Source organism: Balaenoptera physalus (assembly GCF_965194825.1).
Source record: "Balaenoptera physalus genome assembly, chromosome: 14".
NCBI classification, from domain to species: Eukaryota; Metazoa; Chordata; class Mammalia; order Artiodactyla; family Balaenopteridae; genus Balaenoptera; species Balaenoptera physalus.
In genome coordinates, this window is record NC_138893.1 from 22,960,748 (window position 1) to 22,973,780 (window position 13,033).

Here is a 13,033-nt window from a genome sequence, read left to right on the forward strand (position 1 = left end):
AACTATAAGACACTGATGAAAGAAATCAAAGATGACACAAACAGATGGAGAGATATACTATGTTCTTGGATTGGAAGAATCAACATTGTGAAAATGACTATACTACCCAAAGCAATCTGCAGATTCAATGCAATTCCTATCAAATTCCCAATGGCATTTTTCACAGAACTAGAACACAAAATCTTAAAATTTGTGTGGAGACACAAAAGACCCTGAATAGCCAAAGCAATCTTGAGACAGAAAAACGGAGCTGGAGGAATCAGGCATGGAAGCAACCTAAATGTCCATTAGCAGATGTGGTATATATTCTCTCTCTCTCTCTATATATATATATATTCTATATCTAGAATAACAGAAACAGACTCACGGACTTAGAGAATGAATTTATGCTTACCGGGGGGAAAGGGTGAGGGGAGGGATAGATTGGGAGTTGGGGATTGACACGTACACACTGCTATACTTAAAATAGATAACCAACCAGGACCTACTATATAGAACAGGGAACTCTGCTCAATATTCTGTAGCAACCTAAATGGGAAAAGAATTTTAAAAAGAATAGTTACATGTATATGTATAACTGAATCACTTTGCTGTACACCTGAAACTAACACAACATTGTTAATCAACTATGTTCCAGTATAAAATTAAAAATTAAAAAAAAAATAAACTTGAGGGACTAGTCCAGTTTCCAGACCTGAGTCATTAACGACACTTACTGGTTCATGGAAGCATTCAGCCTCCTGGGACTGGAGCCGGTGTCTGGGGGGCCTGGTACTCTCTGTGGGGCTGAGTTCACCTGTGGGGTTCCCGCAGGAGTGGAGGGTCTTGAGGGAAACTCCTGCCGGGAGGGTCTTTCTCTGCTGTCCCTGCCGTGTCACCACCTGCTGCAGCCTTCCATCCTGGGGCAGTGGACACAAGAAGAGGAGACAGCAGGATGGCCGCAGCTGAGCCGTCCGTCCTTGGTGCCGGCCTGGGCCTGACCCTGCCGCCCTCGTGCTCCCGCAGGACGTGCCCTCCTTCCTGCTCAGGCCTCCTGCTCCGGCATCTGACCCGCCCTGCCTGTCTGGGCCCCGCCTGGGCTGGCCCGTCCCACACGGCCCAGCTCCCACCGGTCTCCCTGGCCTCCACTCTCCTCCGCCGGCTTCCCGGTCCCTGCCAACCCTTCTGGCACTTGGGCCAAAGCAATTTTACCAAATTAGATGTGGTCAAAAGCAAGTTGTTCCACATGGCAATTTTGTTAAAATAGTGATTTGTTAGAAAATTAATATTCCCAAGTCTCTGGTTTTCTAGCATTAGCCGTTTTGGCACACCGCAGGACAGACTTCCAATGCTTTGTATCTTGAAACATTCCCCCTTCTCCTTTCAAAATACCCCTAAGCCTAAAAATAATCTTTACATTTTAATATCTAATCATTTTCAGCCAGTCATTCTTGCCTTGAGCCTTTGGAATAGCTGAGGTTTGGAACGCTCTGAGCGTCTAACGGGGTGGCTTGGAGTAACTGACGCCTGCTGGCTGGTGATGGGGGAGCAGCCCTGGGAGAGGAGGCCAGCAGACGCTCGTGCAGCCGCTGTTCACAGACGTGTGACGGGATGTGCGTAGCAGAGCGAGTGTGTGCACCTGTGCGTGTGCGTTGGGACCATCTGAGGGACCCAGGGGGCGGTGTTGGTGCCCACAGCCGAGCAGGATAGTGACCATTGGTCAGCTTATTCTTCTGCATCCGTATTTTAGATACTACTTTCTTGACCATGCATTGTTTTATTGGTAAAGAAAAAACCCAACAAAATCAGTTTAAACAATAAAAAAATATAAAATTTTAATAGTTGTGACTTTGGGGTTTTTTGATTAACTCCTTAGTTGTAGTTATTTGGCTCACTCCATGGTTTGCCTACGTTACAAAGCAGGGCTGGCAAAATAACTAAACTTAGTTACAAGCCAAAAAATCAAGAAATAAGGAAAAAGCAAGCATTATGATAAACAGAAACAAAAGTAGAAAAGATCTTGAATTTTGAAAAAGGATCACAACTTGTGAATATAAAGAAAGCGTTTTCAAAATCCCCCTCTTCCCAATCTGGGACCCTGTGAGAGCAGTGGGCATTCGTCCTGGGCTGCTCGTGTGACGAGGAGCACCTGGAGGAGGCGTCCGCGGGGGAGGCTGGCGGGCGGGGCGCCCAGACCCCAGGGCGCTCGGACGGCCACCCTCCAGTCAGATCCGGGTGCCCCGGCCGGCCCTGCCAACCCTGCAGGACAGCAGTCAGGTCCACGAGGAGCCGGCCTCACGCTGAACTCGCCCAGGTTGGCAGGTTTATACATTTTGGAAGTCTATAAAAGCTAAGATCCTCATTAATTTCAAAATATGGTTCGCAAACTCCAACATTGACCCGTACATCCACACGCTCCACGGACTCTTTGAGCGGCAGCAGCAGGTGGGGGGAAAGTGGAGGGAAAGTGGGTGTGAAGGAGGAGGACAGAGGGTCGGGGCCCCCGGGAGAGGACCTGCCAAGGCCGCCAGCACCACCGTCCTGCTCGCCAGCTTGGCACCGGAGGAGGCTCGCGCGGGCCGGGGAAGAGACCCTCACGCCTCCCGCCCAGCCCCTGCCTGGAAGCCGTGCTCTTTATCCTCTGACGGAGCTCACACTTCCCTCCGAGGAGCTGAGGTCCCACTGGCCGGGGTCCTCCCACCCCAGGCAGGGCTCATAAGCCCCCTGCCCCTCTTCCCTCCTCACCCCTCCCTGGGCTCTGGGGCTTTCCCGTGGCCACTGCCATCTGTCTAAACCTGCCCCGGCCCCCAGGCACCCCGAGGGGCTCAAACATCCCCCCCTGCCCAGCCTCCTTGGAGCTGCCCTGAGACCACAGGTGTGGGCAGAGGCTCCTGGCCCCGCGGGCAGCCCCGCGGGCATTGCTGGTGACCAGGTGGGCTGCTGTCAGCTCCGCTCTGCCCATCTCCATCCGGGCGGGCAGAAGTCGTCCACATGGCGGGCTCCACCCCTGCTCCCTGCACAAGCCCCTCTGCAGGAAGCCCGGCGCCCTGGGCTGGCACATCGGTCTGGGGAGGAGCGGGGTCCTGGTGGGAAGAAAGGGTGTGTGGTCCTCCCAGGGCCCAGCCCCCGACCCGCCCTGTAGTGCAGCCCCACTCGGCCCAGCCTCAGGCGGGCACCCCAACTCCCTGAGGTTGTGGGGTGCCAGCTGTGGAGACCAAATGGGGGGCTCGGGGGGCAGTGATAGGACCCAGAACCCAGGAGGGAGGGTCAGGCCCCGGGTCCCGGCAATCGGGGCGGTGTCTCCCTGGGCCTGACCACGCCTGCCCACTGCCTCCAGTTAGATACGGAGACAGAGATCAGATGGTCAAGGACAGACTTGGGCTGAGCGTGGGCTTGGGCCACACGGTCCCCAAGGCCAGACTGGCCCCCCTCTGTGCTCATCAGCCCACAGGGAGGCCTGCAAGGCCCTTGAGCCCCGGGCCCCCCACCGGATGTGAGGGGCGCAGCACTGCAGGAAGATTCTGTTTCCTGCTTTGAATCCCTCTGCTGTGCATCTTAATCCTACATCACTCCTAAACCACTGATAAAAAAAGCCCTCCTCATCCCCGGTTTAATAGAAGATTCCCAGTTAAGCACTTTTCTCCAAATGTGTCCAATTTGGACTCAGTCAGATCCACCGAGTCAGGTTTCAAGTTGACTTTCAAATCCTCCTGCGTTTCCCTTTTCATTCCTGGAAGAGTCGGCAGGTCCTGATGCTGAAGTGAGCTCATAGGCGGTCCCTGCACCCGGAGGGCCCAGGATCCAGTGTCGGGGTGTGTGGAGAGATGGAGGACAACGGGCCCCAGGCCAGTCACCGGGGGCCCTGCAGACCGTGCGGGGTTAAGGGCACCACTGCTGCTCCCGGACAGACCCTGCGGCAGCTCGAGGTCCAGGCCCAGAGGAAGGGGCTTTGCTCTTGGGAGACGCTCGCCTGGCTGGGACCCCCTCTCCTGAGCCCCCTGGCTCCCCGCTCGGCCTCCTTGTTGGGAAAGCACGCGAGGTCCCTGTGTTGATGGCGGGCGGCCAAGGGGCTGTAACTCGGTGCGGCCTGGCTTGGTTTCTTCGCTGTGCTGGGGGCGGTGGGCCCAGTGCCCTCAGGGTGAACCTGTTACGTTATGCCTGGAGCAGGGGCTGCCATCTGGAGAACACAGGCCGCGGCAGTCCTTCTGGCTGGGGCCTCGGCCGAGTGGGCCCCGGTGCTGTGGGTGAGGCCTCAGGAACAGAGGCACGGTGGGCCCGCAGGTCTGGTCCCAGGGCCCCGGCAGCACACCCCCCAGCTGAGCTCCAGCACACACCCTGGAAGGTCCGCACCACTCTCGGGGGAGTGGGACCGAAGCGTCCTGCCCTAGACGGAGGCCAGCCCCTGGGGGGTGAGCTGCCGTCCATAGGTTGGCCCCCATTTCCACTCTGAGCTGTGGTGGCGCCTGCAGGATACAGGACAGGTCGTTTGAAACATCTGCTGCCGGGAAGACTCAGCGTGGTAGCCGCCTAGCGGCCCGGCCCGGCGCCCGCCCTCCCAGAGCCTCCCGAGGCAACGAGGCTGGGCCCCTGGGGCCCGTCCTGCCAGCCCCGCACCACCAGGAGGAGGTGGCAGTGCCCCTGCCCTGCCCCCCGCGAGGGCCGGCCCCGCCTGCCGGCTGCTGCCCCACCTCCGCAGTCCTCGCGCCCCTCCTCGGCCTCCTCGGGGGAAGGGGAGGCCGGGCGGGCCACAGGCTGCCGGCACCCACAGCCCTGCTCGGTCCGGAGCTGGCCCGAGGGCCCCGGCGCAGGCACGAGTACTCGGCAGGTTGAGTGGGGCTTCCGCTGGGGTCACACGCTCAGGACACGTCTGGCAGATTCCGGGGGACAAACTCGTTGTTTTGAAAATGGGTCACTACAGGGAAAAGCCCGGTGCCTGTTCTGCCTGTCCTGTGAGTGTGCACCTCGGGGTGGCCAAGGGGACCGTGAGAGGGAGTCTCTCTTACGGGAGCGTCCAGGCAAAAGGAAGACGAAGGACGGAGCTCGTCCTGCAGCCCCAGTGAGTTAGGTGACGTAGGCGTGACCTTCACGGGGAGGGCGGCCCAGGTGCTTCCCTGTCGCACCCGACGTGGGACCCAGTGACCTGGGGACAGAAGTGCCACCTTACAGGACACACAGCACCCAAGGAGCCGCTGGAAGCCGGACGTGGGAACAAACGACTGTGTTTCTTCAGCAAAAATGCGCGAGGAGAGAAAGAGGCACCAACGGTCACAGCTCAGGGACCTTTAGACCCCGATTTAAAAATAAACTGTAAAAAGTACAAGACAATCTGGAAAATGTGAACATGGGCTAAATATCTGATTAAACCCAGGACTCTTCTTGCTCTCTTTTAGGGGTTGGTAGTGGTCCTGTGGCCGCACTTACAGGGCATTCGGAGGGGGGATGATCAACGTCACATCTGGGCTTTGCTTCCCAGTCACCTGTGTGGGGAGGGGAGGGGGCAGAGGTGCGGTGACCACACTGCCGTCCTGGGGACTGGGTGACCGCGCTTCACTCTGACCCTCACGGTAGAGTGTGTGTGTGGATGTGCCATGTGTTTGTAAAGACCCGATGTCTGGACACCTGCTCTGTAAGGGGGGCCCCCGGTGAGACCTGGGCTCCGTCCCCCACGTCTCCTTGAAGTCACGTAGCCCTTTGCCACCTGCTGACATGTCCCAAGAGCTGGGCAAAGCCTCTGGTGACGTCCGCCCCACGATCTGCAGCGGGACCGGCCGCTGGCCGCTGGTCTCTGCAGCTGCAGCCGTGGCCCCAGATGTGCCCTGAGTCCCTGCTGCCTCGGGCCCTGTCCACCGGGCAGCCCCAGCTCAGCCCCAGCTCAGCCCCAGGCCCAGCACGCACAGCAGCTCCTGACTTCGTGATGTATGCACGGGTGCAGGGGGCGGGGAGGTGGTGAGATGGATACAAGACAGAAGTAAAAATAACACTGTTCCCAGAATTAATTTCCCCAAGCAAGTCCGCAGCCCCTGGTTATTTGTTGCCTAGGAAATTTGGGAAAATAAAGATGCCTGTTTCTGAACAGCTGCATTTCTGTGCGCAGGGCCACTGGCTGCGATCCCAGTGACGGCCCATGCCCTGGGACCCGCTTGTGCTCAGGGTTGGTGCCAAGCTGACGCTGCCCTGAGACTGCGTTAGGGGAGAAGCACTTTAGACTTTAGAAGGACGACGTGAAATTGGAGTGAGGTTGAAAATCTTGACGTGCGAATTCTGTAAATGAGGTACTTGCGGTTCTTAAACTCTCAACAAAGTACAATAAACGTATGTAAATTTGACACTTTACATGGAAGCGGAGACTGACAGCAGCTGGGGGTTCCGGTGCCTTGAGCTTCTCCCCGAGGCCACTGCCTCGACCTCCTGGGCACGTCGTCTCCGCTGGCTGCTGGTCACAGCCCCTCCGCCCGCTGCCCGGCAGGGCTAATGCTCCCAGAGGCCTTCATCATCCCCGGGGCGAGGGCCCAGCTCGCTCCTCAAGATACAGAGAGAGACGCAGACAGAGAGGGAGGGGGAGTGAGCAGGAGGGCCGCCTGCGGGGCCCTGGGGGACTCACGGGAGGAAGCCCTGGGCTGGACAGCTGAGGGGAGCTGGGAGGAGGGCCCGCGAAGCCCAAGTCTGCACTGACCCCTCCCCGCCCCCTCAGCCGCTACCCGTGTCCACGTACCGCTAACCTCGGAAGGCCCGGGTGCTCAGGCCCCTGGGCTTGGGCCTCCCAGAAACATCTGCTCTGGGAGAGCTGAGCTCGCCGCCCCTGGCTGGCAGGCTCTCGGGTGGGCGGTCCGCCTGGCTGTCCCTGGCATCCCCACCGTCCTGGCGACTGTTAAGTCACGCACCCTCAGTGACACGAGCTCCTGTGCGATCTGTCTGCTTGGTGGTGATAGATGCCACCAAGACAAACCCCTGGATGTCACCGTAAGTGGTTTCCGTGCGACACGTTCATCCCGGCAGTCCGTCCTCCCTTTCCGAAAGGGCTGGGTGCCCCGGAGACTGGGGTGGGGTCTCCGCGTGGATCCGGAGAGCGAACGGAGGGAGCGACGTTCTCCAAAGTTGCTCGGAGGGCCGGCCCCGTCCCCACGCTGGGCTCCGAGTCTCACTGAGCGCCTGCGACGGGCAGAGTCCCGCTGGAGGACGCAGGGCCGGTCGGGCAGGCCCTGCTTGTGGGGAAGAGACGGGGTGGGCAGGAGTGAGCCTTGGGCACAGGGCCACCCATGCTGACGGGGCGGAGCAAGCAGGCCGGGCTTCCGGAAGGCCGCAGCCTTTGAGCTGTGCCCTGAAGGGTGCCCAGGAGCCCCCCGAGTGGAGAGAGACTGTGGTGCCGCGTGCTTGCACCGGGCCCAGTCCCTTGGGGCCGTGAGCACTGACGCGGCAGAGGGTGTGGTCGGCTCAGCAGACGCCTCGAAGGCCAGCAGGAAGGGCATCTCCTCGGGGCAAAGGAAGCTGCCCAGCGCCCCAGGCGGAAGAACAGCAGTCAGAGCCAGCCAGCTGGGGAGGGCCCGAGGCCAGGGGACCGCTGGACAAAGAGCCACAGGGACGCTGCACGGCGCTGGCGTGAGGGCGATGCGGGCTCAGGCAGGGAGCAGGCCTGGCCCGGGCCCTGCTGGGGTCGGGGCCCGAGAGGGAGCCTCTGAGCTGCAGCCTGGGCCCCTGCCCCCTCCCCCTCCCCACGCCCCCTCCGGAATAACTCAGGCCCCAGGCCTCCTTTCCTCCCGCGCCAGGGTTCAGCCCGCCTCAGCCCCGACTGCTTCCGCAGCCCAGGCCTGGGGCCCGATGCTGGCCGACCCCAGACCAGGCGCCCCCGACCGGCAGCAAGAGCCCCAAGAGGCAGGTCCTCCGCACAGCGAGGCCGGCCTGTCTGCCCACAGGGTCTCCTGGAGCACGGCCAGCCTCTCGGCAGAGACCACGTGCCCTCAGAGCTGGGAATGCTTCCTGGTGGCCTTTCTGGAAGGTGCTCTAGGAGCTCCTGTGCACGGGCCTCCGCCGTCTGTGCCCGCTGGGCCCCCGGGCAGGGCTCTGCTCAGCCCCAGGGATGGGGCAGCAGGACTCGGTGGTCAGCCCGCGGGTGCTGGAGGGTCCAGAACCTTCTCTGCCTCTGCTCCAAGACCACACCCGCGGCTGCTTGTCCCAAACTGACGGGGCACGGTTTCCTTCGTTGCTCCAGGGAGACTTAAACGTCCTTTGGCAAATGCAATTAAAATCGTCAAGTACAATATGCTTCTCGCCAGTCTAAGAAAACCTCAGACCCGTTTCGATTCCTTCTTTCGTGGCTCAGCAAACGTCTGTTGACGGGTGCACGTGGCGGGCGATGGGCTGGACACTCCAGAGTCTGACCTCAGACCTCCCAGGACGGCCCACTGGCGACCTCACCGCCCCGCCTCCTGGCTGCGTGTGCAGCCCACAGGGCCTGGAGCAGGGCCTGATGGAGGCCACACCTTCTCTGCACAGGGAGGGTGGCCCTGCCCAGCTCAGGGGGTGAAGGACATGATCGGAACTGCCGAGATCTCCCGGCCCCAGGACTGCACCAAGGCCTTGGGGCTTGAGTCACTCAGAAGTAAATGAACGTGTTTATTGGTTTCGGTCTGAAGCAGGTGAGAAAGCACCCGAGGGCTTTGCAGTAATTAAAAACCAGTGGGGCTGTCAGAGAGACGAGAAAATCTCTCCTGTCTCCCGATGGGCCCCAAACCTGGCTTTAGAGAAGAAACAGGAAGGTCGTCACTGGCGCGATAATTAAAAGAATAAAGTGCCCAGAGCTCGGGCACCTCCGAGAACCCAGGGGAACCGGCTGGGCTCGGGGCCTGGGGGACAGGCCGAAGGGCTGGACGCAGCCCCTACCGGCCAGGAGGAAGAATCTTCTGAGCAACCAGCCTTGCGGGGGGCTGTGTGTCAGGGGTGGCCTGGAGCCAGGAGGTCACCTTGGGCAGGACGGTGGGGCCCCAGGTGGTCCCAGCCCCCAGACAGTGTCCCTCTGGCCAAGGCTGCCTGCGTTTCCAGGGAGCACACCCCGACCTCCGACCTCTGTGGTCAGTTCTCCTTCACCCCCTGAGCTGGGGCTCAGAGGGGCCAAGCATGCAGAGTGGACCTGAGACGGTGAGGTGACCCCATGTTGTCCGCGAGGCTCAGGGGCCAAGCACTGAGATGATGGCCAGCCCTTCCGTGACCCTGGGAAGGGCCCCACTCAGGCCCCCGGGGGACACTGGGGCCCAGGCCGCTCGCCAGGTCAGAGGCACAGGCTAGAGCCAGGGTGAGCCTGAGTCCAAGCCCCCATCCCCCACCTGTCTTCTAGCTCCCTCGCCAAGACCCCCAGCCCCTGGGGGGGGGGAGTGACGCCCCCGCGGGGCTGGGAGGCCTGGGGGTCAGGCAGGGCCTTCCCCTCTTTCTGTGGGTGCCGGTCCAGGGCCGGGTGGCGTGCAGGAGGCGCTCAGGGTCAGAGGGGTGACAGCAGTGTCCCAACAGCGCTCTCCTCATGGTCTCTTGGACCCGCAGGCTGCCTGAGCCCCTCGGAGGAACCGCTGCCCAGGAGAGCCTGACCCATGTGGGGTCCCCCCTCGTGGCTCAGCATCTGTCATGACGGCAAGGTGGGCTCAGGCACCCGCTGCCCCGGGCCCCCCCCCCATTCACCTCCTCACCCCTGGGCATCTCTGCTGTGCCAGCGGACGTGCACTGGGGACGTGGTTGGGTTCTCGGCTGGGACTGCAGTGGCCTGGCCGCCGTGCGCTGTCACGGTCACAGACAGCAGTGCAGGGACCAGACCCCCGAGGCAGCTGTCCTGCAGCCAGGAGCCCCTGGAGCCCCCGAGGCAGGGGGACACTCAGTCCTAGACGGTGGGCGGCTTGGGGCATCCCCAAAGCAAGGAGGGGTCGGCAGAGTGGGTTAGGGAGGAGGGTCTGCGGGGCAGGGGCGGCTCGAGGGAACGTGGGGAGACAGGGGGCCGCAGGCGGGAGCCAGGCCGGGCAGCTCTCTGGCCGCTTCAGGGGGATGGGGGTGGTTGGGCCCTCAGGCCTGCGTGGTCTGTGACCCGGAAGCTGGGACTGGGTGCTCATCCAGACTGGGGCGTGGATCCAGCCCAGCCGCTCAGTGCAGAACGTTCTGGAGCCTCCTCCAGCTCCAGCCAGTGGCCCAAGGTGCTGGACGCCCCTGCCTCCCAAGGAGCTCACTCCCACAAGGCCAGCAGGGCAAGGCCACTCCCACCTGTACTCTCCCCTCCCCCGGACGGTCACTCCCAGGGCCAGGTCTGGAGAACAGAGACCAACAGATGCTCAGGGGCCAGGAGCTCTGAGGCCAGACGTGCTGACGCGCATCCCGGCGGGGGGGTAAGTGGGAAGGTGGCCCAGGACTTCATGGTCCAGGAGGCCCGGCCTCCATACTCCTGTGCCCCTGCCGGCCGGCACCCGCTCTCTGACTGCCGTGCACCGGGTCCCACCACGTGACTTTGTGCCCGTGTGTCCACGGAGGTCTGTCTCTCACGCACACCTGCCCGCGAACAGCTCCAGCCCCGTGAACCCCAGCGCTTCGCTACCTGCTCGGTCCCACCTCTGCACACAGAGTCCATAACGACCGTTTTTAGAACCAGCGCTAAGCCTATAATTTCTCTGCATAAAAGCAGAATAGTTTTCACGAGGTAGCTGAGGAACTCCCAAACACGTGTGCTTTTGTAAAATTTAATTTGTATGTTTGGACACAGCCTTGTTTAAGAAGAACTCACTGATGAAACACTGTTTGTTGTGCACTTGCTGGGAGCTGGGCCTCACGCCCGCCTTTCCTCGGTCGCTTCCGAGGAGGGACGTGTGTTACCCCGTCTGCAGGCCGCATGGCGCTGCCCCCAGAGCTGCTTCTGCCCCTTGGAAAGTTTCCTTCTCCAGAGGCAGATTTGTTCTCTGACCTCAGGGGAGGGCACAAACAATGTTCTTTTCATGTCCTGTCGTTTATCATCGCGCATGCGCTGCTACTTCTCCATAGGGGTTTGAAACATGAATTTGCTTCACTATATTTCACCCAATATTTGAATTTTTAAAGGACAATTTACCTGTGCAGTGGATCAATAAATGCCCTCCCCATGTGTTGTCAGTATTCACAAAGCTGTAATAAATTCCAGGAGGAAATAACTGGCTTATGCTAAAATGCTGTTCTTTGGAGAAAACTTTCCTCTTTTTGAAAGGTGAAATCATCCTTGATTCCTGGCCATCTGCCACTTCGTGCACTCTCCAGCCATCGTGTTCTTCTTTTGTCCTCTCTCCTGTCCATTCCTGCCATCCATCTACCCACCCGCCCATCCACCTGCCTACCCGTGTATCTACTCACTCACCACCCGCCCGTCCACCTACCCGTGTTATCTACTCACTCACCACCCGTCCTCCTATCCAACCACGCATCCACCCCCCACTCACTCACCCATCCATCCTCCATCCACTCATCCACCCATCCACCCATTCACCCGACCATTCTTTTTTTAAGGATCCCAGCGGCTACCATGCCTCGGGTCCTGGCTGTGGCCTCCCTGCCTTTGGTCCCCAGTGCCCTGCGTGCCGAGAGCCCTGGGACCTGGGGCTGGGAGGGGAGCCTCCTGCTCTGGTACCTTTAGGTCCCACCTCCCTGAGAGGCTGAGGCAGTGCCACCAGCGCGTGGGAGCTGCCTTGGAGCGTCATCTCGGACCCTTGCTCTCCTGGCTGGCCCACTTGCACTGGGCGCCTCGTGACCTGCTGCCTAAAGGCAGGAGATCGAAAGCAAACAGGTGTAAATGTGAGTGTCTCCTGAAAACGTATTACCTGTCAGAGAGCTGACTTCAAAGGTGAGCTCCTTCTCCTTCGGTGTGAGATTGGCCGGCGAGGAGGGCGCGCCACCTCTGCTCCGACTCTGGCCCCGGCACCAGCGCAGAGCTGGCACCGTCTCAGGGCAGGGAGAGCGGAAGCCCTTTTGTGCTGGGCTCTGGGCGCTCAGTTAGCCCCACTGCCGCATTCCTGCTCCTGGCACTGAGACACCCTCGCAGGGGCCACAGGCGTGGGCACAGGGCACAGAGGCCATGGGTGGTGCCCACGAAGGCTGTGCCTTTCGTCAGCCAGAGGGTGCAGTGTGGCAGCTTTGTGGGCTGTGCTTCTCTCCGAGTCAGGAGAGCGCCGTCTCTGAAGCATCAGAAAGTCACAGGATCCTGACCTGATCAGCCACAGATTCTAGTGACAACCGAGCAAGTGGGACCTGCTGTGGAGTCTTCCTGCCTTGGAGTCCTCTATCCTGTGTCACCTGTTATGCCCTGTGCTTTGTCCTCGTGATGTCCTTGGGGACCAGGCCAGGCCTCCTCCAGGGAAATGCATGACCTGCACAAGCAGAGGACTCCTGCCCAGGCCCTTTCTCCTTGTCTGCGGCCATGCAGGTGACAAGGACCAAACCAGGCCCTGCCCTCCTGCCCGTGAGGGTCACACCTGCCCGACCTCCTGCCCGTGAGGAACACCAGGCAGCTGGGACCCTGACGAGGGACCCAGGATACCTTTCGTCGGGAGTGAAAGCACCTTCTCCCCCCGCCTGGCGCTTGGTGGGAAGGGCGGGGCCCCGGCTCTGGCCATGTCACGCGGGACCCCTGCTCCGTGAGAGGCGCGCCGACTGCAGGCCTGTCCTGGGACACAGGCTGACCGCTGCCTGGCCTTCGCCGTCGGCTCCTCGTCCGCTCCCAGGGGCCTGTCGGATCCCGTTGGGGTCCCTGCCCCCCCCCATTGCCGCCCACACCGTGTCTGACGTCCCCGTGCGCCCGGGTCTGCGTGCTCATCCCTCCAAACGGCTCCCCGTGGGGCCCGGGGACCTGCAGCCGCTGCCGACAGACCCCAGGTTGGCCGGGCTGTGTGGCCGGGAGAGGGGAAGGCCGCCCCTTGAAGGATTTCAGCCTGAAGTGCCCCCCCTCCGCATCCTGCGTCTTAAGAGTCTCCAAGTGACGTCTGCAGGGAGAGAAATTATTTCAGACAAGGTTTTCGCCAAGGTCAATATCATTTATTAGATTCTGTCTAAATTAGCTCTCTCGGCTGGA

At 60.7% G+C, this 13,033-nt stretch overlaps 1 long non-coding RNA gene across 1 annotated transcript; it reads right to left on the reverse strand.

Moving 5' to 3' along the window:
* Window positions 1-1,795: 1,795 nt before the first annotated feature.
* LOC309642530 lies at window positions 1,796-12,790 on the reverse strand. Its single transcript, XR_014253241.1, has 2 exons — window positions 6,692-12,790; window positions 1,796-6,499 (listed from the first exon to the last, which is right to left on the reverse strand). It is a non-coding gene; the product is annotated as an uncharacterized lncRNA (long non-coding RNA).
* Window positions 12,791-13,033: the final 243 nt, after the last annotated feature.